This window comes from Manis pentadactyla, chromosome 1 (assembly GCF_030020395.1).
Source record: "Manis pentadactyla isolate mManPen7 chromosome 1, mManPen7.hap1, whole genome shotgun sequence".
Taxonomy (NCBI): domain Eukaryota; kingdom Metazoa; phylum Chordata; class Mammalia; order Pholidota; family Manidae; genus Manis; species Manis pentadactyla.
In genome coordinates, this window is record NC_080019.1 from 83,351,980 (window position 1) to 83,375,473 (window position 23,494).

The following is a 23,494-nucleotide window of genomic DNA, read 5'->3' on the forward strand; positions in this document are numbered from 1 at the left end:
AGCAATAAAAAGGAGTAACAAAAAGATACATCATGGCTCATGGTCCATGATTTCTAAGACATTCCATGGGAGGAAACCTGTTCTGTATTAAACAATTTATAGAGAACATCAGCCTGTTTCTCCTGATCCCAAAACGTAACAAGATAATGCAATGCAACATTTATTGAAAGCTCACTCTGTAGGATGCTCTGCACTAGGTATTATGGATACAGAAATAAAAGAGTATAGCAAATGAATATACTGATGATTACAAATCAAAGCAGCCTGGGATAGAGGGAGAGAAAAGATGGCAAAATAGGAAGGAAAAGTGGTAACCTCCTCCCATACACACACCAAGGAAGCAACTACAGCAAATAAAACTAATCCTGGAGGAAAAGTGGTAACCTCCTCCCATACACACACCAAGGAAGCAACTACAGCAAATAAAACTAATCCTGGGAATGACCTGAAGACTGCAGAACAGACCACCAATACCTGGGGAAGAAGAGAAGACCACACAGAAATGGGTAACATGGGAGAGCTGCAATCAAGTAGAACCCAAGCCCTTCCCCCATCCCAGCCCACAGGTAGGAGGAAGAAGAACAGAGAAGGGAGGGGATAGGTGCTCAGGAATGCTGCATACCTGCCCTGGAGATCTGCTCTGGGAACATCAGTCCACCTTGCTTTGGGTTCTGGTGATTAGTAGGGCTGGACAACTGGGACAGTTGGAACACTCCAGGAGGCTGAGATTCCAACTGCTTGTGGAGGACAGGCATGCTCCACTGGTTCTTCTGAGACCCAAAACAAAGGTAGCAGTTTGAAAGATTTTCCAACAGTGGGACAGGTACCAGAGGGGTGAGGGGTGAGGTTGGATGGAGCTCTCTCCACTGGAGAAAGGGCAGGTGGATGATACCTCCCCAGTTCTTGCTGGGCCCAACAGTTCAGACACTTTCAGGAGCCACAGATGCTCCACAGCCCTCACTTCAGCCCCCAGGCACCTCCCAGCACAGTGCAGGTGGGCCAGCCCACTCAGCCCAGCAGCATCAGAACTTTGCTGACTGGCAGTAAGAGGGAAGCTTTCCAAGCTTTCATGGCCCTGTCTCAGCCCAATGAGGGAGGTGCCTGAAGGAGCCAGCTCTGAGAGCTCCTTCTTCCTCTCAGTCAGGCAAACCTAGTGCTGCACACCTCAGCACCACCAGGGAGTGCCTGTGTGACCCACTGCCAAAGTACACCTTGCCACCTGTATGACTTGCTGAGCCCTGCCCTGAGCTAAACATCTACCCAACCAACCCCTTTAACACTGCAGCCCCACCCCTATTGCTGCAGTGCAGCCAGAGGGCAGCCCCACCCACAACCATCCCAGCAGAAGTCACTACTCTGATCACAAAAGTGGCTGAGGCAATCTTCCAGTGATGCAGAGTCAGACAACTGCAGGTAGATGAACAGAAAGTTGGCCATACCCATTGCATACCACCAACAACTGGGGTTCCCACAGAGTAGAACCAAGCACTGCACAATAAAGAGTCTTAAGCTTCTGGGTACCACAGGGCACCTCCTTCATAAAGCTATTACTCTCTAGGCCAGGAAGCATAACAGATTTATCTAATACAAAGGAAGAAACACAGAAACCCTGACAGAATGAGGAGGCAGAGGATATGTTCCAAACAATCTACAGAACAAGACACCAGAAAAAAGCCTAAATACAATGGAAAGTACAATCTTCTTGATAAAGATTTCAAAGTAAAAGTCATAAATATGTTCACAGATTTTCACAGAAGTATTGAAGATCTCAGGGAGAACTTCAACAAAGAGATAGAAGACCTGAAAAAGAGCCACTCAGAGCCAAAAAATACTGTAACTCAAATGAAATATAAAATGGAGAGAATGAATAATACATTGCTGCAATTAAAGGAGACAATAAATGAGATGGAAATTAGAAAACAGTAAAACAAGCTGAGGAACAGAAAAAAGGATCTCTAGGAGTGAAAGAATAAGAGAGCTGTGTGACCAATACAAATGAAACAATATTTGTATAATAGGGGTACCAGAAGGAGAAAAGAGAGACAAAGGGATGGAAAATCTCTTTGAGGAAATCATTATTGAAAAGTCCCTCAATCTGAGGAAGGAAATGGACACTCAGGTAATGGAAGACCAGAGAGCCCCTAACAAAAGAAACCCCAGGATAATAACACCAAGACGTATAATAATTGAAATGACAAAGATTAAGGATGAGACGATACTATTGAAAGCAGCCAGAGAGAAAAAAATATTACTTATAAGGAAAACTACATCAAGCTATCAGCAGACTTCTCAGCAGAAACTTCACAAGCCAAAAGGGAGGGGCATGAAATATTTAACATATTGAAACAGAAGGACCTTTAACTAAGAATCCTCTATCCAGCAAGATTATCATTCAAATTTGAAGCAGGTATTAAACAATTTCCAGATAAACAAAGGCTCAAGGAATTTATAACCACTAAACCAGCTAACAAGGTATGTTAAAGGGACTGCTGTAGATGGAAATGTTCCTAAGGCTAAATAGTTTTCACCAGTGAAAGTAAACCCATAGTAAAGGTAGTAGACCAATTTAATTATCAAGCAAGTATGAAATTAAAACAAAAATAGTTAAACAAACTATACACAAAATCAATTGAAGGATACATAAAAAGTGCAGATTATGACATCTAATACATAAAGTGTGGAAAAGGAAGAAGAAGAAAAAAGAAATACTTTTAGATTGCGTTTGAAATAGACCAATCATCAGCTTAATATGGATTGTTATATAGTCAGGAAGCTATCCTTGAACCTTATGGTAACCACAAACCTAAAGCCTATAAGAGTTACACAATAAATTAAGACAAGAGAAATTCAATTACAGCACTGAAACCGTCAAATAACAAGAGAAAAATCTAATGGAGGATGAATGGAACAGAGAGGAACTACAAAAAACAACCAGAAAACAATGAATAAAATGGCCTTAAATACCTATCAGTAATTACCTTAAATGTAAATGGACTGAATTCACCAATCAAAAGACAGAGAGTGTCAGAATGGATAAAGAAATAAGACTCATCTATATTCTGCCTATAGGAGACTCAAAGACATATACAGAGTGAAATTGAGGGGCTGGAAAAAGATGTTTAATGCAAATAATAGGGAGAAAAAAGCAGGAGTAGCAGTACTTGTATCAGACAAAATAGACTTCAAAGAAGAAAGAAGAGACAAAAGACATTACATAATGATAAAGGTTTCAGTCTAACAAGAGGATAACCACCATAAATATCTATGCACCCAACATAAGAGAACTTAAATATGTAAAACAAATACCAACAGAATTAAATGGGGAAAAAGATTGTAACACATATATTTTAGGAGATTTTAGCACACCACTCACATCAATAGATCAACCAGACAAAAAATAAATAAGATCAAATGGACTTAACAGGTATCTATAGAACATTTCACCCAAATGCAGCAGGATGCACACTTTTCTCAAGTGTAATGGAATGTTCTCCAGAATAGATCACATACTAGGCCACAAAAAGAGCCTCAATAAACTTTAAAAAACTGAAATTGTATCGAGCAGTTTCTCAGACCATAAAGGTTTGAAACTAGAAATAAATTACAAAAAGAAAACAAAAATACCTACAAACACAAGGATGCTAAATGAGATGCTTCTAAATCATCAATGGACAATTAAAATATCAAAACAAATCAAGCAACACATGGAGACAAATAAAAACAAAAATTAAACAATCTAAAATTTGTGAGACACTGCAAAGGCAGTTCTAAATGGGAAGCACAAAGCAATACAGGCCTACCTCGAAAAACAAGATCAATCCCAAATAAACACTCTAAACTCACAATTAAAGAAACTCTAAAAAGAAGAACAAATGAAACCCAAAGTTAGCAGAAGGAGGGACACAATAAAGATCATAGCAGAAATAAATAAAATAGAGAAGAATAAAACAATAGAAATATCAATGAAATTAAGAGTTGGTTCTTTGAGAAAATAAACAAAATAGATAAATCTTTAGCCCAACTTATCAATAAAAAAAAGAGTACACAAATAAGCAAAATCATAAACAAAGAAGGAATAGTCACAATGGATACCACAAATACAAAGAATTACTATAGAATACTCTGAAAAATTATATGACAATAAATTGTACAACGTAGAAGAAATGGAAAACTTCCTGGAAAAATAAAAACTTCCAAGATTGACCCAGGAAGAAACAGAAAATCTGACCAGACCAATCACCAGCAATGAAATTGAACTGGTAATTGAAAAGCTCCCAACAAACAAAACTCCAGGACCACATTGCTTCACAACTTAATTCTACCAAATATTTAAAGAACAGCTAGTACCCATCATATTCCAAAAGTAGAAGAGGAGGAAGTACTACCAAATTCATACTATGAGGCCAGTATCACTCTTTTATATATATATATATATGTGTATTTTTTTTTATTAAGGTATCATTGATATAAATTCTTATGAAGGTTTCACATGAAAAACATTCTGGGTACTACATTCACCCATATTATCAAGTACCCCCAATACCCCATTGAAGTCATTGTCCATCGGTGAGGTAAGATGCCACAGAGTCACTACTTGTCTTCTCTGTGCTACACTGTCTTCCCCATGACCCCCCCACACACCATGTGCACTAATCATAATACCCGTCAATCCCCTTCTCCCTCCCTCTCCTCCCTTTTGATAAATGCTAGTCCCTTCTTGAAGTCTGTGTGTATGCTGCTGTTATGGTCCCTCAGTTTTGCTTCATTGTTACACTCCACAAATGAGGGAAATCACCTGGTGCTTGTCTTTCTCCACCTGGCTTATTTCACTGAGCATAATACCCTCTAGCTCCATCCATGTTGTTGTAAATGGAAGGATTTCTTTTCTTCTTATGGCTGAATAGTATTCCATTGTGTATATGTACCACCTCTACTTTATCCATTCATTTACTGATGGACACTTAGGTTGCTTCCATATGTTGGTTATTATAAATAGTGCTGCAATAAACATAGGGGTGCATATGTCTTTTTGATTCTGAGAATTTGTTTGCTTTAGGTAAATTCCTAGGAGTGTAATTCCTGGGTCAAATGGTATTTCTATTTTTAGTTTTTGAGGAACCTCCATATTGCTTTCCATAATGGTTGAATTAATTTACATTCCCACCAGCAGTGTAGGAGGATTCCCCTTTCTCTGTAGTCTCACCAGCATTTGTTGTTTCTAGTCTTTTCGATGTTGGCCATCCTAACTGGTGTGAAGTAATATCTCATTGTGGTTTTAATTTACATTTCCCTGATAATTAGCAATGTGCAGCATATTTTCTTGTGACTGTTGGCAATCTGGAGATTGTCTGTAATATCCTCTGCCCATTTTTAAATCAGGTTATTTGCTTTTTAGGTGTTGAGGTATGTGAGTTATTTGTATATTTAGGATGTTAACCCTTTGTCAGATATGTCATTTACAAATATATTCTCCCATACTGAAGGATGCCTTTTTGTTCTCCTGATGGTGTTCTTTGCTGTACAGAAGCTTTTTAGCTTGATGTACTACTCTCATTTGTTCACTTTTGCTTTTGTTTCCCTTGCCCAAGGAGATGTGCCCAGGAACAAGTTGCTCATGTTTATTCAAGAGATTTTTGCCTATGTTTTCTTCTAAGAGTTTTATGGTTTCATGACTTACATTCAGGTCCTTGATCCCTTTTGAGTTTACTTTTGTGTATGGAGTTAGACAGTAATCCAATTTCATTTTCTTACATGTAACTGTCCAGTTTTGCCAGCACTAGTTGTTGAAGAGGCTGTCATTTCCCCATTGAATATCCATGGTTCCTCTATTGTATATTGAGTGACCATATATGCTTGGGTTTATATCTGGGCTCTCAATTCTTTTCCACTGGTCTGTGGGTCTGTTCTTGGGCCAGTACCAAAATGTCTTGATTACTGTGGCTTTGTAGTAGAGCTTGAAGTTGGGGAGGGTAATCCCCCCAGCTTTATTCTTCCTTCTCAGGATTGTTTTGGCTATTAGGGGTCTTTTGTGATTCCATATGAATTTTAGAACTATTTGCTCTAGTTCATTAGAGAATGCCACTGGTATTTAGGTAGGGATTGCATTGAATCTGTAGGTTGCTTTAGGCAGGATGGACATTCTGACAATATTAATTCTTCTTACCCATGAACATGGGATGTATTTCCATTTATTAGTGTCTTCTTTAATTTCTCTCATGAGTGTCTTGTAGTTTTCAGGGTATAGGTCTTTTGCCTCCTTGGTTAGGTTTATTCCTAGGTATTTTATTATTTTTGATGCAATTGTGAATGGAATTGTTTTCCTGATTTTATGCTAGTTCATTATTAGTATATAGGAATGCAACAGGTTTCTGTGTATTAATTTTGTGTCCTGCAACTTTGCTGAATTCATGTATTAGATCTAATAGTTTTGGAATGGATTCTTTAGGGTTTTTTATGTACAATGTCATGTCATCTGCAAACAGGGACAGTTTCCTTGCCAATCTGGATGCCTTTTATTTCTTTGTGTTGTCTGATTGGTGTGGCTAGGGCCTCCAGTACTATGTTGAATGAAAGTGGGTGGAGTGGGCATCCTTGTCTTGTTCCCAATCTTAAAGGAAAATTTGCTTTCAGCTTTTCACTGTTCAGTATGATGTTGGCTGTGGGTTTATCATATATGGCCTTTGTTATGTTGAGGTACTTGCTCTCTATACCCATTTTTTGTTGAGGATTTTTATCATGAATGGATGTTGAATTTCCTCGAATGCTTTTTCAGCATCTATGGAGATGATCAGTGGTTTCTGTCCTTCTTTTTGTTGCTGTGGTGAATGATGTTGATGGATTTTCAAATATTGTACCATCCTTGCATCCCTGGAATAAATCCTACTTGATCTTGATGGATGATATATTTGAATTCAGTTTACTAATATTTTGTTGAGTATTTTTGCATCTATGTTCATCAGAGATATTGGTCTGTAGTTTTCTTTTTGTGTGGTGTCTTTGCCTTTTTTTTGTATTAGGGTGATGCTGGCCTCATAGAATGGGTTTGGAAGTATTCCTTCCTCTTGTACTTTTTGGAAAAGTTTAAGGAGGATGGGTATTTTGTTCTTAGGTAGTTTTTTTATTACCAAGTCAATTTCCTTGCTGCTAATTGGTCTATTCAGATTTTCTATTTCTTCTTGGATTAGGCTTGGAAGGTTTTGTTTTTCTAGAAAGTTGTCCATTTCTTCTAGGTTATCCAGTTTGTTAGCATTTAATTTTCATAGTATTCTCTCATAAATCTTTGTATTTCTGTGGTGTCTGTAGTGATTTTTCCTTTCTCATTTCTGATTATGTTTGTGTAGACTCTCTTTTTGTCTTGATAAGTCTCACTAGGGGTTTATCTATTTTATCTATTTCCTCGAAGAACCAGCTCTTGCTTTCATTTATTCTTTCTATTGTTTTATTCTTCTCAATTTTATTTATTCCTGCTCTAATCTTTATTATGTCCCTCCTTCTACTGACTTTGGGCCTCATTTGTTCTTCTTTTTCTAGTTTCAGTAATTGTGAGTTTAGACTATTCATATGGGATTGTTCTTGTTTTCTGAGGCAGACCTGTATTGCAGAATACTTCCCTCTTAGCATGGCCTTCACTGCATGCCACAGATTTTTTTGTGTTTAGTTACTGTTTTCATTTGTCTCCATATATTGCTTGATGTCTGTTTTTATTTGGCCATTGATCCATTGATTATTTTGGAGCATGTTGTTAAGCCTCCACGTGTTTGTCAGCTTTTTTGATTTCTTTGCACTATTTATTTCTAGTTTCATACCTTTGTGGTCTGAGAAGCTGGTTAGTACAGTTTCAAACTTTTTGAATTTACTAAGGCTCTTTCTGTGACCTAGTGTATGATCTATTCTTGAAAATGTTCCATATGCATTTGAGAAGAATGTGTATCCTGCTGCTTTTAGGTAGAGTGTTCTGTAGATGTCATTAGGTTTATCTGTTCTAATATGTTGGTCAGTGCCTCTGAGTCCTTAACTTATTTTCTGTCTGGTTGATCTGTCCTTCAGAGTGAGTGGTGTGTTGAAGTCTCCTAAAATGAATGCATTGCATTCTATTTCCCCCTTTAATTCTGTTAGTATTTGTTTCACATATGTAGGTGTTGGGTGCATATGTATTTATAATGGTTATATCCTCTAGTTGGACTGACCCCTTTATCATTATGTAATGTCCTTCTTTGTCTCTTGTTACTTTCTTTGTTTTGAAGTGTATTTTGACTGATACAAATACTGCAACTCCTGCTTTTTCTCCCTAGCGGTTGCATGAAGTATCATTTCCATCCTTTCACTTTTAGTCTGTGTATGTCTTTGTATTTGAAGTGAATCTCTTGTAGTCAGTATATAGACAGGTCTTGTTCCTTTATCCATATAGTGACTCTAAGTCTTTTGATTGGTGCATTCAGACCATTTACATTGAGGATGATTATCGATAGGTATGTATTTATTGCCATTGCAGGCTTTAGATTCATGGTTACCAAAGGTTCAAGGGTAACTTCCTTACTATCTAACAGTCTAACTTAGCTTGCTTACTACACTATTACAAACACAATCAAAAGTTTCTTTTTTCCCCTCCTTTTTCTTCCTCCTCCATTCTTTATATATTAGGTATCATATTCTGTACTCTTTGTCTATCCCTTGATTGACTTTGGGGGTGGTTGATTTGATTTTGTATCTGCTTAGTAATTAATTGGTCTACTTTCTTTACTATGGTTTTATTTCTTCTGGTGATAGTTATTTAGCCTTAGGAACATTTCAGTCTCTGGTAGTCCCTCTAAAATACACTGTAGAGATGGTTTGTGGGAGGTAAATTCTCCCAGTTTTTGCTTATCTGAAACTTGTTTAATCCCTCCTTCAAATTTAAATAATAATCTTGCCAGATAGAGTATTCTTGGTTCGAGGCCCTTCTGATTCATTGCATTGAATATATCTTGCCACTTTCTTTTGGTCTGTAAAGTTTCTGTTGAGAAGTCTGATGATAACCTAATGGTTTTTCCTTTGTATGTGATCTTTTTTCTCTCTCTGGCTGCTTTTAATACACTGTCTTTATCCTTGGTCTTTGCCATTTTAATTACATATGTCTTGATGTTGTCATCCTTGGGTCCCTTGTGTTGGGAGATCTGTGCACCTCCATGTCCAGAGAGACTATGCCCTTCCCCAGATTGGGAAGTTTTCAGCAATTACCTCCTCAAAGACACTTGCTATCCCTTTTTCCTCTCTTCTTCTGGTACCCATATAATGTGAATATTGTTCTGTTTGGATTGGTCACACAGTTCTCTCAATATTCTTTCACTTCTAGATATATTATTTCTCTCTGTGCCTCAGTTTCTTTGTGTTCCTGTTCTCTGATTTCTATTTCATTTTCCATCTCCTCTAGTTCATCTAATCTGCTTTAAATCCCTCCATTGTGTGTTTCATTTCAGATACTGTATTCTGGAATATTTTTATCTCACTCTGGAATTCTTCCCTGAGTTCTTGAATATTTTTCTGTGCCTTCATGAGCACATTTATGATTTTTATTTTGAAATCACTTTCAGGAAGATTGTTGAGTTCAGTTTTACTTGGCCCTCTTTCTGGTGTTTGTGGGGTTTTGGTTTTATATTTGTAGGTGGCTCCCTCTAGTGCCCAGAAGCTCTACTCTCTGAAGCTGCTCAGCCCCTGAAGCGATGGCGGGGGTCACAGAGGAGTGGCAGTAGTGACTGTTGGCAGCAAAGGGGTCTTTCCTGCTTTTCAGCTGCCTTGCCTGTCTCCACTGCCAGGACCAGTGGGCCGAGAAGGTAGGGAGAAGCCTCTATGCTTTGCACTTGTTGCTGCCATAGTTGGGGCTGCCTTCTGGGAGGCCTGGTGAAATGGCAGAGGCAGCAGGTTTGCAAGGTGCTGCCGCCCAGGAGGAAGGTGCAGCAGGCTGCACATAATGGTGGGGGGCCTCAGAGCTGCGTAACCAGCCAGGGGGATGGAGTGCCTGAAGCTCCTGAAAGTTCCCAGCCTGTGAGCAGAGTGCACCCAGACAGTTTAGTCCACCTGTCCTTTCTCCTGTGCAGCAAGCTTTGTGCATTCCTTGCCCCTTTAGGAGCCCTCTTACTGTTAGGAAGTCTCTCAGGCTGCCCACCATTATTTTGTACCAGAGAAGCCAGATGTGGATCCCTGTTTTCCACAAGTGGCTGGAATCTCAGTCTCTCTAATTATTCCACCTCTTAGCTTTCCAACCCCACTAATCTCCAGAGCACCATGTAATGTAGGTTCATGCTCCCAGAGCATATCTTTAGGGTTGGGTGTTCAGCAGTCCTAGGTTTCCACCCCTTCCCTGTTCTGTTTCTCTTCCTTTGTCTGGTGAGCTGGGGTGGGGGAAGGGTTTGGGTTCCTCTAGATCACGGCTTTGGTATATTACCCTTTTCCTTGCAGTCTGCTGTTTCCTCAGGTGTAGACAGTCTACCACAGCCTTCTTTCCTGTTGCTCTTTCAGGATTTGATGTATTTGTTATTTTTTCATATTATATGTGGTTTGGGGAGGAGGTTTCTGTCTCACCTCTCATGCTGCCATCTTTAATCTGATCATCAGCATCACTCTTAACACCAAAACCAGACAAAGACAAAACAAAAAAAGAAAATTATAGATCAATATTCCTGATGAACATAGATGCAAAAATACTCAAAAAAATATTAACAAACTGAATTCAAAAATACAGCAAAAGGATCATCCATCACAGCCAAGTGAGATTTACTCCAGGGATGGAAGAATGGTACAGTATTCATACTTCAATCAATACCATACACCATATTAACAAAAAGAGGGATAATAACCATATGATCATCTCAATACATGGTGTAAAAGCATTTGACAAAATTCAACATCCATTTATGTTGAAAACTCTCAACAAAATGGGTAAAGAGTGTGTGTACCTCAACATAACAAAGACCATATATAAAAAACCACAGCTAATGTCATAGTTAATGATGAAAACCTGAAAGCTTTTCCTCTAAGATCAGGAACAAGACAAGAATGTCCACTCTTACCACTTTATTCATCATAGTCCTGGAGGTCCCAGCCATGGCAATCAGACAAAGCAAAGAGATAAAAGGCATACAGATTGGTAAGGAAGAAGTTAAGCTGTCAGTATTTGCAGATTACATGGTAGTATACATAGAAAAGCTTGAAGAATCCACCAAAAAAACTGCCAGAACTAATAACTGCACTCAACAAAGTTGTAGTATACAAAATTAATACATAGAAATCTGGTGAATTCCTATATACTAACGATGAACTAGCAGAAAGAGAAATCAGGAAAACAACTCCATTTACAATTGCATCAAAAATAATAAAATACCTAGGAATAAACCTAACCAAGGAGGCAAAAGACCTATACCCTGAAAACTACAAGACACTCATGAGAGAAATTAAAGAAGACACAAATAAATGGAAATCTATCCTATGCTCATGGCTGGGAAGAATTAATATTGTCAAAATAGCCATCTTGCCCAAAGCAATTTATGGATTCATTGCAATCCCTATCAAAATATCAAACACATTTTTCAATGAACTAGAAAAAATAGTTCTAAAATTCATATGGAACCACAAAAGACCCTAAATAGCCAAAGCCATCCTAAGAAAGAAGACCAAAGCTGGGGAGATTATGCTCCCTGACTTCAAGCTCTGCTATAAAACTACAGTAATCAAAACAATATGGTACTGGCACAAGAACAGACCCATAGATCAATGGAACCAATAGAGAGCCCAGATATAAACCCACACATATATGGTTAATTAATATATGATAAAGGATCCATAAATATACAATGGGGAAAAAGACAACCTCTTCAGTAACTGGTGTTGGGAAAACAGGACAATCACATATGTCCAAGACAATGAAACTGGATTACTGTCTAACTGCATACCCAAAAATAAACTCAAAATGAATCAAAGACCTGAATGTAAGGCATGATACCATAAAACTCTTAGAAGAAAACAGACAAAATTCTCTTGAACATAAGTATGAGCAATTTTTTCCTGGACATATTTCCTCGGGCAAGGGAAACAAAATAAAATATGAACATGTGGAACAACATAAAACTAAAAAGCTTCTGTACAGTAAAGGACACCATCAACAGAACAAAAGCCAACCTATGGTATGAGAGAATATATTTGTAAATGATTTATCTGATGAGGGGTTAACATGCAAAATATATAAGGGACTCATGACTCAACACCAAAAAAACAAATAACCTAATTAAAAAATCGTCAGAGAACCTGAACAGATATTTCTCCAAAGAAAACATACAGATGGCCAACAGGCACATAAAAAGGTGCTGCACATTGCTAATCATCAGGGAAATGCAAATTAAAACCACAATGAGGTATCACCTCACACCAGTCAGGATAGCCACTATCCAAAAGACAAGAAATAACAAGTGTTGGCAACAATGTGGAGAAAAGGGAATCCTCCTACACTGTTGGTGGGAATGTAAATGGTGCAGCCACTGTGGAAAGTGACATGAGGTTCTTCCAAAAACTAAAAATAGAAATACCATACAACTCAGTAGCTGTACTTTTAGGAATTGACCCAAAGAAAACAAAATCCCTGATTCAGAAAGATATATGCACCCCTCTATTTATTGCTGCATTATTTACAATAGCCAAGATATGGAAGCAACCTAAGTGTCCATCAGTAGATGAATGGCTAAAAAAGATGTGGTACAGATGCACAATGGAATATTATTTAACCAAAAAAAAAAAAAGAAATCCTGCCATTGGCAATGACATGGATGGATCTAGAGGGTATTATGCTCAGTGAAATAAGCCAGGTGGAAAAAGACAAATACCATATGATTTCACTTATTTGTGGAATATGAATACAAAACAAAACAGAATGAACAAAATAGCAGTAGACTCACAGACACTGGAAAGTGACTGGTGGTTACCATGGAGATGGGGTTGGGGTGGGTGGTTAGGGAGGGTGAGGGAGATAAAGGGGAACAAAAATTCTCCATCATAATGTAAGTTGGTTACAGGAATAGTAGTGTAGCATGGAGAATATAGTCCATGATTCTGGAACATCTTTCTATGTTCACAGTAACCACACTAGTGGGGATGAGGATTTATTAATATGGTAACTGTTGAGCCACTGTGTTGTATATCTGAAACCAATATAAGATTGTGCATCAGTGACATTTCAATAAAGAAGATTTTTTTTAAGCAGCAGCCCGTAATAGCTACAAAAGTAAATCTTTCATAGTGTAAACACGAGTGACTTGGGAGTATGGAAGTGGTCCTGTTGCAACCTTTTATTTAACATTAATTCTCCAGGCTGCAGTTTAAACACATTTCCATTTCATTTCCAAGAAGAGATGGATAGCAGCTATTCACTATCTTTCACATAATTGCATCTCAAGGAGTAATTTAACCATGACCTCACCTTTCTGCTCTTAGTCCTTCCTGCTAATCCGCCTTCATTATCCCAATGTGGAGGTTTCAGGTCTTCTGTCCTACAAGTGTATTTCTTTGGCACATCCAGACAGGCTTCCACAACTTTGAGGAGGGGGTGCCCATATGTCAGGGTAGAGAGGGGCACTGACCAGAGCCTATTACAGCTCCCCATTTTAGGAGTGCTTCCTGGTCTTTTCACCCATCAGTACACAGGAAATGGTAATACTTTTAGGATCACATTGGGCAAAATGGAAGAAACAATTTGTGGCTGAAGGAAAGAGCTCAGGACTGTGACTATACCAGGTCTTGCCTGGTTATGCCAATGTCTGAGAGGATCTTTGTAGGCCACTCTGCACCGAGATTAGGAATTTCTGTCCTACACAATAAAATTTAAACCCCTTCAGCTAGTGTGGAAAGTAACATATCCAAACAGCAGAATGGATGGGGGCCTTGTTATCTGGCTTTTTTCCTTCCTGACACCGAACTCTCCACCCACATACCAAGCCATATCCAGAGGGGTTCTTTAACGTGGGAATTTATAGAGATGGCAAGAGATGATGACTGAAGACACGCCCTGAAACCTGTAAAACTATTCTTCTGTGTGCCTCTCACTCTTTTTTCTTTTCTGCTTCTCACTGTTTGATTCCTGGGGGAGGGCCTGCACAGGAAGGCTCATTTTTGACTTGGGTTTTTGTCATTTTTGCAGGTTGTTCTTAGCTTCTGAACATTAGCTTCAAGAATCGTTGGTCTTGGGCAAATCTGTCTCTGGACCTCTTGGGGAATTCAGTAGCCCTGTGGGATTGCATTGTTTGGAGCTACAATAGTTGTGGGGGTAGGAAAGAATGGACTAAACTTCTTTTGGCACGAAGGATTACTTCCTTCTTGGACTGGGCTCTGACAATAAATCCCCCACTGCATAGATGCCTGCTTGCCATGACACTTCCTGTGTAACACCTTCAACTATACTCCCCTTAGTGATAGGCATTTAGACATCATTTCTTAACCACCCGGTCAGTGCCCGCACCAACTCGATGCTTCTTATCTTCTTGTTTCTCTCTACTGCCTACCGTGCATCCTGTTCTCTGGCTAGGCACATTCTTAATTTTTTCTGCATACATTTGTCCTTTGCAGCCTTTGTGTCCCATCTATGAAAAACAAGAAAAAAAACACCAAACTTCCCCAACTTGACTTCCTGGTAAATATCTGCTCCTCAAGATCTATGTATCTTCCCCCAACTCCCTGGTGGAGTGGGTTCATCCCCTCCTTTTATTCTCACCTTATAATGTACATACTTCCTCTTCTATAGTACTTGTCATGTTGAATTATAATGGTATCTGTCTATCTCCTCCCCCAACCCTGTGAGACTGTTGACCCTTGAGGCTAGCAGTGTTATCTTATTCAGCTAGGTATTTGCAATGCCCAGCACCACTAGGCATGGGGAAGGTGCTCTACAAATATCAAATGAATGATTGTAGCATTGGCAAGAGCTTCCAGCAACCCTAGTAAAACTGTTCCCTGACTGGCAGGAGTTCTAGTGGAATAGAAACCTTGAATACAGTTCTGACATTTTGCATCAAGTTTCTTAAAATGTCTGCAAGAATTTGTCACTGATTCTATGCCTAAATGTGCATGCTTAGGTGCTCATGATGATGATTCTTTGGCAAAAAGACATGCAGTTTCCTCTGCTTGGAGCACTCTTTCTTCCACCCCAAACCAGCTACTTCTGAATATCTGAACTTTCTCAATCATTGCACTGTATAATAGCCTATGTATTGAACTGACTCCTCCGGTTAATTGCCGATCTTTGAAGAGAGGGTGTGTGTAAGTTATATTCATCCTCGGTCTTACAGAATGTCTAGTATGTAATCCAAGCTATATATTCATTTGAATGAGTGAGTGAATGAATGAATGAAGTGAGCTATCCTTTTTAGTTCAGCCAGGGATCTTTAAGAAAAGGGTAAGTTAATATTACCTGAGGAGTTTCAGCAGTATAGATCCAGGTACTTTGAAAGTTAGTGGAGGGAGGCAAGTGAGCAGGATAAATTTGGCAATGCTTTAGAACCTTGTAAAAGAGAAAACATTAAGTCAGTGTAGACTATTGTAGCAAACCCTGAAAAAAATTTCCCTGCTGACTTTCATATACTTAATGAGAGCCATTCTTACAATGATTTTAATGATTCATTTCTATTGAATAACATACCTTAGTAAGTAAGAATATTTTTACTGTTTTACTCACCAGAGTGTCTTCCCAAAGCAGCTCTTTGAGAGTAACAGAATGACTTTGATGGTGTGATCCTCAGTCCTTCACTGCTCTATGGTGATATTGCTGGAAGGGGAAAGTTTTCCTATCATGTCCCACAGAAGGTGGTTTGCTTTTCATTTGGCAAGAATCATTTCAGGCTGAAAGGTTATGAACAGACAATTTGAGAAATGAAACAAATAGCTGATGCGTATCAAAAAAATGTACTCCTACCATTTTTTTTTTTTTTGCCTGATAGGCAAAAACTAAAAAGCTTTCTGAAAAGTAGTATTATAAATATTTATAATATTGCAGGAAGATATGGGAATTGGGCTCTTATACCCTATATGGAGGAGACTAGAGATTGGTACAGGCTTTTTATGGAAACTAACTTTGAAAATACAAGGATTTAACCAAAAATTTAATGCGCATATTCTTTCACCCAGCAATTCCTCTGTAAGAATCTGTCCTACTTACATACCCACATAAGATAGCTCTAAATATGTATAAAAATATTTACTGTTGCAACTTTTTTTTAAGTCATGTGACTGTATGACTTAAATGGAAAAAGCTAAAGCTCTGTACACACAGGTTGGGCCAAAGGTAAGAGCCTTGGAAGGCCTGCCAAGAAGTGTGGGCTCTCTCCTGAGGGCTGCGGGGAGCCATAAGGAGTTTTAGGAAACATAATCTGTAGAAAGAGGAGCCACCTTCTGGACAGCTTTAGCACTATCTTATATCCAAAGGAAATAGTGCTGACATCTCTAAATCATTGACTGCAATAAAAATCTCAACTGAAACCTCCCAACTATGTGTCAAAAATGATTCCACTGGTAACGCACAGCTAAACTTCATCAAATCCTTTCCCCCTTTATCTTTCTCATATCTTACCTTACAGCCAAATAACTACCTTCTCCCTTCTCTCTTTCTCATATGTAACTCCCCCAAATTCTTCTACCTTCAATCTACAATTGTTCTTAGAAATTTCAAGTGTGTATGAGGTTTTTCATTTTTAAAATATTCATTTTTGTTTTGTATATATCTATACAGTTTTACATGATTATAATCAATTTCCTTTTTTTAGTGCAGTGATTTTCTTGTCCTCTAATTTAACCCTCTGTATTAGTTTTCTATTTCTAAGAAATTATGAAAAACTCAGGGGCTTAAAATAACACCCATTTATTATCTCTCAGTTTCCTTGGGTTAGGAACCCCGGCAAGGGTTAGCTGGATCCTCTGCTCAGGGTCTCACAAGGCAGCAATCAAGGCGTCATTGGGGGCTGCTGTCTCCTCCAAGGCTCAGGCTCCGCTTCTCAGTTCCTGTGGTTGTGGGTGTGACTCATTTCCTGCGGCCGTAGAACTCATGGTGACCAGTTTCCACAGGCCAGCAAGAGAGAAAGTCCTTTCTGCTTTCCACCTCTGATCTCAATCTCTCTTTTAAAGAATTCCCTTGGTTAGAGCAGGCTTAGCCAAAATAATCTTTTTGGTGAACTCTAAGTCTAAACTAATTACAGCTTCAAAAATCCTTTCACTTTGGCCACATAACATCATCACAGCAGGAATATCCCATCACAGTCACAGGTTTCTTTCACACTCAAGGGAGGGGATTATACAAGAGTAAAGGGCATTAGGGAGTAACTTAGAATTTTGCTTAACACATCCATCACCAGCAGCCCCCTGTATTAGTCTCCTATTGCTGCTGGAACAAATCACTACAATTGTAGTGGCTTAAAACAGAAATTTTTCTCTTATAGTTCTAGAGGCCAGAAATTAAAATGAACCCTAAGGGGCTAAAATCAAGGTGTGGGCAGGGTTAATTTCCTTTGGAGGGCCCAGGGAATAATTTGTTCCTTGAGTTTTCTGGCTTTTTGGGGCTGCCAGCATTCCTTGGCTTGTGCCTACATCCTTCCAATGTTGTCATGTTGCCTTTTCCTCTTCTTTCTTTCTGATCTTCTGCCTCCCTGTTTATAAGGATCACTGTGGTGACATTGCACCCACCCATTTTGAGGTCCTTAATTAAATCACACCTGTGAGGCCCATTTTGCCATATAAGGTAATATTCACAGGTTCTGAGGATTAGGACATGGATATCTTGGAGGGCCATTATTCAGCTTACCATACCTCCCCTCACCATTTCATACCTATAATTCATGTCTTGGTGTCTTATGTTATCTTTAAATAGTTCTCCATGCTCATTTAATTTTACACACAGTCATATATACATAAACATGTATGTTCATACACATATAGATATAGTGCAAGGTTTTGGTCATTGTTTAACAAAAATGTATTTGTGTTATATACTTCTCCGCATTTTCCTCTTCTTACTCAACAAAATCTCATGGAAATCCCTACACATTATCTGATGTAGCTCTACTTTATTTTTTCAAATTTGCAGTATAATTTTCCATGCAATTGCTTATTCTATCTTTTATTCAACCATTCCTTGGCTTACAGTTATTCCTTTAGTTTCCAGTGTGTTTTATTTGTACTTTCGTCACACAATTCATTGTATCTTACCACCTTTATTGCCCAGAATGGACTCCCAGAAGTGGAATCACTAAAGCAAAGAATATTTGTATTTATTATTTTAGTATATGTTGCCAGGTTAGTTTTCCAAAAATTCTATAATGACTCACATTTTCACCAATAGTGTTTGAGTGAAACACTATTCACTATTTTATGACCTGACAGTAAGTCTTATTAGTCTCTTTAATGGTTGCTAGTCTGATATGTTACTTTAACCTGAACTTCCATACTTAGTAGTATATGAACATCTTCCCATACATTTCATACATTCATAATTTGGATTTGCTCTTCTGTGAACTCACCCTTCTTAACCTTTTTTCCATTATGTTGTTTGGTCATTTCTTGTCAATTGTAAGAGCTCTGAGAATATTGTATTAGCTAAGTAATATTATTTGCCACAACAAACACCCAAACAGTGGTTTAACACAATAGAGGACTATGGGATGGGAGAGTCTGCTCCATGCAGTCATTCAGAGACCCAGGCTGATGATGGCTTGGCCATCTTCAACAATGGCTTCCTAGGTCACCTTGGCTGTCAACATCCAGCCAGGACACAGAGGAAAACAGATAGGTCCATAGGTGGGAGGCTAGGCCTGGAGGAATGCTCTCACTTCCACTCACATCCCTCTGGCCAGCACCTAGGCACTTGGCCATACCCTACAGAGAGGTTGAGAAATATAGTCCATATGCAAGCCCTTGGAAACAGGGCAGAAAGTGAGAAATGGATTATAAAGGTACCCCAAGGTCCCTTTGGGGGTGATGAATATGTTTTTTACTTTGATTGTGGTCATGATTTCACAGGTTTTATACATATGGCAAAACTCATCAAATTGTACACCTTAATAAGTATGACTTATTGTACCTCAACAAACCTGCAAAAATTTAATGGGGGGGAGTGTGTCTCTTGAGGAAAAGGAATCACTTTTGTGAACAGCTAGCAAGTCTTTCTCATAGTTACATATATTTATGTATGTTTTTCCAAATTTGCCATTTTTATATAGTTAGATCAATTGGGGTGGGAGGAAGTGTCTGGCTTGCCAAGATTAGTCAAGAAGGTCTCCCTTGCCCCTTTATTATTCTCTTAATTTCCTAGATTTTATCACAAGATTCTTAAGATTAATACTTGATTTTATTCTTTTTTTTCTTGCTGGTTTGATAAATTTTCTCTTCAGTCCATTTTATTTTCTTGTGTTAAAATGGAAATACTAATATTCTTTTATATCCAGTTAGCTGACTCTTTCTCTACTTCTATGCTCATGATAGGACATTGTCTTTACTATCAGAAAGCAAGGTAGCAATTATTGCCACAAGATGAACTCTAGAATAGTTCTGGATGCACATGCTTTGTCCTCTCCTTTCTGTCTTTCCCAGCCAGGACCTTGATAGTGCTGGTGCTCCCTCCTTCCCTACTCACAGTCTCTAGGACTTGCTGACATCAGTCAGTACTTTCAGTTATAATAATCATACTGCCCATGTCACATGCTGCTTCTGTTATAAACCCTCTTGTTGAACACTCTTATTACACATTCCCAGGGAGTCTTCCATTATGTTAATAGCTGAAATACTTACTATGTACCAGGTGTAGTTTAAGCAGTATATGATCTCACTTAATTTTTACAACTCTATGAGGTAGTTACTATCATTATCCCCACTGTACAGATGAAGAAACTGAAGCATAGAAAGCTAAAAGTTCAAACAGACAGGAAGAGGTAGAGCCAAGGATCCAAATTTAAAGGGTCACTGTGAGAGTCCATGCCTGTGGTGCAGGCACCAGAAGCACTGGCACCACTTGGGAGCTTGTTAGAATGCAGAATCTCCCATCTCCATTCCCAAACTGCTGCACGGGAATCTGTAGTTTAACAAGATCCTCAGGTGATTCACATCAAAGTTGAGAAAGGCTTGTTCTTTGCCATAGTGGGGGTTTGTGGATTACTTGGGATCTATATGCTATGAATTCTGGTATGTCCTTTGCCTCCCCAGTTAGGTGAATGAGAACTTGGTGAGCTAGGATTCTTGGACTGCTGTTTTTCCTCATAGTTGGCCAGTGAGAAATACTATGAGGGTCTTATTCTTTTTCTATGACAGGTGACCTTTTTTTTCCATTCCAGAGGCATGTAAGATTGTACTTTTTATCCTTAGAATTCAGGAATTTTAGCAGGATGTGCCTAAAATGGGTATGTTTTCTCATCAATCACTCCTAGAACTTGGTGAGCCCTTTCAATTTGCAGGCTCAGATTTTCATTCGTTGCAAGGAAATGTTCTTCTAATTTATTTAATTATTGCTTCTCCTCCATCTGTTCCTTTATCTCCTCTGGAGCACCTATTATTTGCTGGTTAGGTACCCTTGAGGTCCCCTCCAAGTCTCTTACCTCTTCCGTAATGATTTCCCTCTCTTTAATTTTTGCTGTGTGTTTTGAGATGACTCTTGAATTTGATTTACCAGACCATCAGTAAATTTCCTTCAAACTATCTACTGGATTGTTTAGATGGGAAATCATGTTTTTAGCTCAGAAAATCTGTGCATGTGCGTGTGTGTTTGCATGTGCATGCAGGCACGTGCACACACACATGATTACTTGCATCTCCTTAAATGCGCTTTCTTTGATCAGTTCTCCATCTGTCTCTTCCAGAAGCTTGACTTAATGGAAGTGTGTTCTGATTGAACTGAGTGGTCTTCCTCCCTCGGACTGCTAGGCTACCTGAGAGGTATGTTTGTTGCTCTTGTTCACTCAGGGGGGCTCGTGTCTGTTCAGCAGAGTAGTCTTCAGGGCAGCTTTCCTGCAGGTGGAGAGATGGAGCAGCCTTTTCTCCCATGAGGCGTCAGTGTAGAAGCCAGCAGTCTGCTAGGCCCCCTCCCCTGGGTCACCTAGAGGAAGCTTGTTTGCCCCCCAGTGCCCTCTCGTCCCCCAGCCTCAGGAGCAGGGAGGACTCTGCTCATTGGGTCCATTTCATCTAGGTCTCCTGGGAGCCAAGGAGATGTGGCACATTTATGCAGAACTGAGGTCACTGCCCCTAAGAAACACAGATCTCTGAGGATCCTTGCTTGTGGAAAGCTCCCAGGGATGGGGACTGTGGGCAGAAAGGATTTCCCAGCAGGCTTCCAGTCTACAAAGTGCAAAATTCTCTTTGCTGGAACTTTTACAGAACCTAGAGCCTCATAAAGTTATTTGTCTCAGAGGAGGCGGACAGACTGGAGTTAGGCATAGAGAAGAAAGGAACTATGTCCTCTTCCTTTAGCTTCTCTTAATCCCCTTCTGCACTCAGCACTGTTTTTCATGGCAAAAATACTGGAAATAACCTATCATAAGGGAGATGATGAAATCTATTATAGTACATCCACACCTAAATGCTGTATAGTCACTAAAAGGAATGTGTAAAATAATGTTCATGATACATAGTACAAAGGGGAGAAAAGGAGCAGCAAAACATAATGAATTCTGTGATTCCATTTTAGAAATATTCTCTGTGCATATATGTACACTAAGGCTCTTTTATTGCAAGCAAGGAAAGCTAGTTTGAGTTAGCTTAAGCAAAAAATAAAATGAAATTATTTTTTTAATGAGAACTGAGATAGCTAATGAATTGGTGGCAAATGTTGGACAATCAAGTTCAGGAATGGGAAGGAAAAAACCAGGACAACATTTAGGCTTCAGTATATAGACCTCTTTAGGGCATTACCATTGAGGTGGCTCAGCTTCCAACTCCTAGTGTCAATAAGTCAAGAAAAAAGTAAATAAAAAGGTAAATTTTCCAGCAAGCTTTCTTTACAAGTTTTGACACTTCTGCAGAAGTCTGATACTCCATCCAGTCAGAGGTGGTATAATTGTCTTGACTTAGGTCAGATGTGCATTCTTCGCTCAATCAGCCATGTCCACAAGAATAGAATATTCCATAGACCCATCTCTGTGTATCTTGAGTCTTTATCAAAGAAAGGAACATTACTGAGGGCCTAGCAGCCACCATAAGGGAAATCCAAAATGTTTTAACAAACACATACCTAAATAGATATGAATACCTATCAAACTGCTACTTCTAAAAGGTGAGAATGGATATGTAGGAAGGATGCGAGGAGTAGATTTTTTCTTTCTGCTTGAAATACTTCAATATTCTTCAACAATTTTTTACAGTGAGCTTTATTTAACAAAATGGAAGGAAGGAAGGGAGGAAGAGAGGGAGAGAGAGAGGGAGGGAGGGAGGGAGGCAGGAAGCTTCTCTAAGTTGGAAGGCTGGTTTCCAAGCGATGGGAAGTGGGATTGCTATTCCTTCTAAAGCCTAGGTTTGGAAGTTTCCTAGGTTTAGAAGAATGTCATTTCTACCATATTCTGTGGGTTAAAGTCAGTGATAAAGACAGCCAGATTCAAGGGGAGGGCATATATGTTCCACCTCTTGATGTGAGGAGCAGCATACATGTACAGAAGGGGAGGAATTGAGGGTGGCCATACTTGGGGCTGAGTCACCACACCCACACAAGGTAGGGAGGCTCTGTGGACATTCCATAAATACCCTGCATTGGTGATATCACAGTTTGGGCTCCAGTTCATGATGGAAGTGTCTTGCCTTCAGGCTATTCAGTAGCTATCAAAACCTTAGAAGGAAGCTTGCTGGAAAATTTACCTTTTTATTTACTTTTTTTTTACCTTATTGAAATATTGTTGATATACAATCCTATATTGGTTTCAAATGTACAATTGATTTACTTAATTGCATAAGTGTTGAACATTTTCAATGTAAGGATTTTAAACAGACTGTAACTACACTGAATAAAAGATAAAAGATCCTAGTAGCATTCATTTACTCATTATCCCATTGTTTATCCCAAAATGTACCACTAACTCCCTTTTAGGAAAAAACTCACAAATCTTCTGTTTTTTTCCCCATGTATACTATACCAGTTTCCCCTATTGTTAACATCTTACAGTAAGTAGTACAGCACATTTGTTATAATTAATGAACCAATATTAATACATTATCATCAATTAAAGTCCATTGGTTGTTCCAGTTTCCTCAGTTTTTATGTAAGTTTTTTTCTGTTCTAGGATCCCATCCCATATAATGCTACATTATATTTAGATGTTATATCTCCTTAGGCATCTTAGACTATGACAGTTTCTCAAAGAGTTTCCTTTGTTTTTGATGCTGTTGACAGCTTTGAGAAGTACTGGCCAGGTATTTTTTAAGATGCTCTGTACTGGAATTTATCTCACGATTAATCTGGATATGGATTTGAGGAGGAGGAGAGGTTAACTACAGAAATAAGTGCCACTTTCCTTAAGTCACA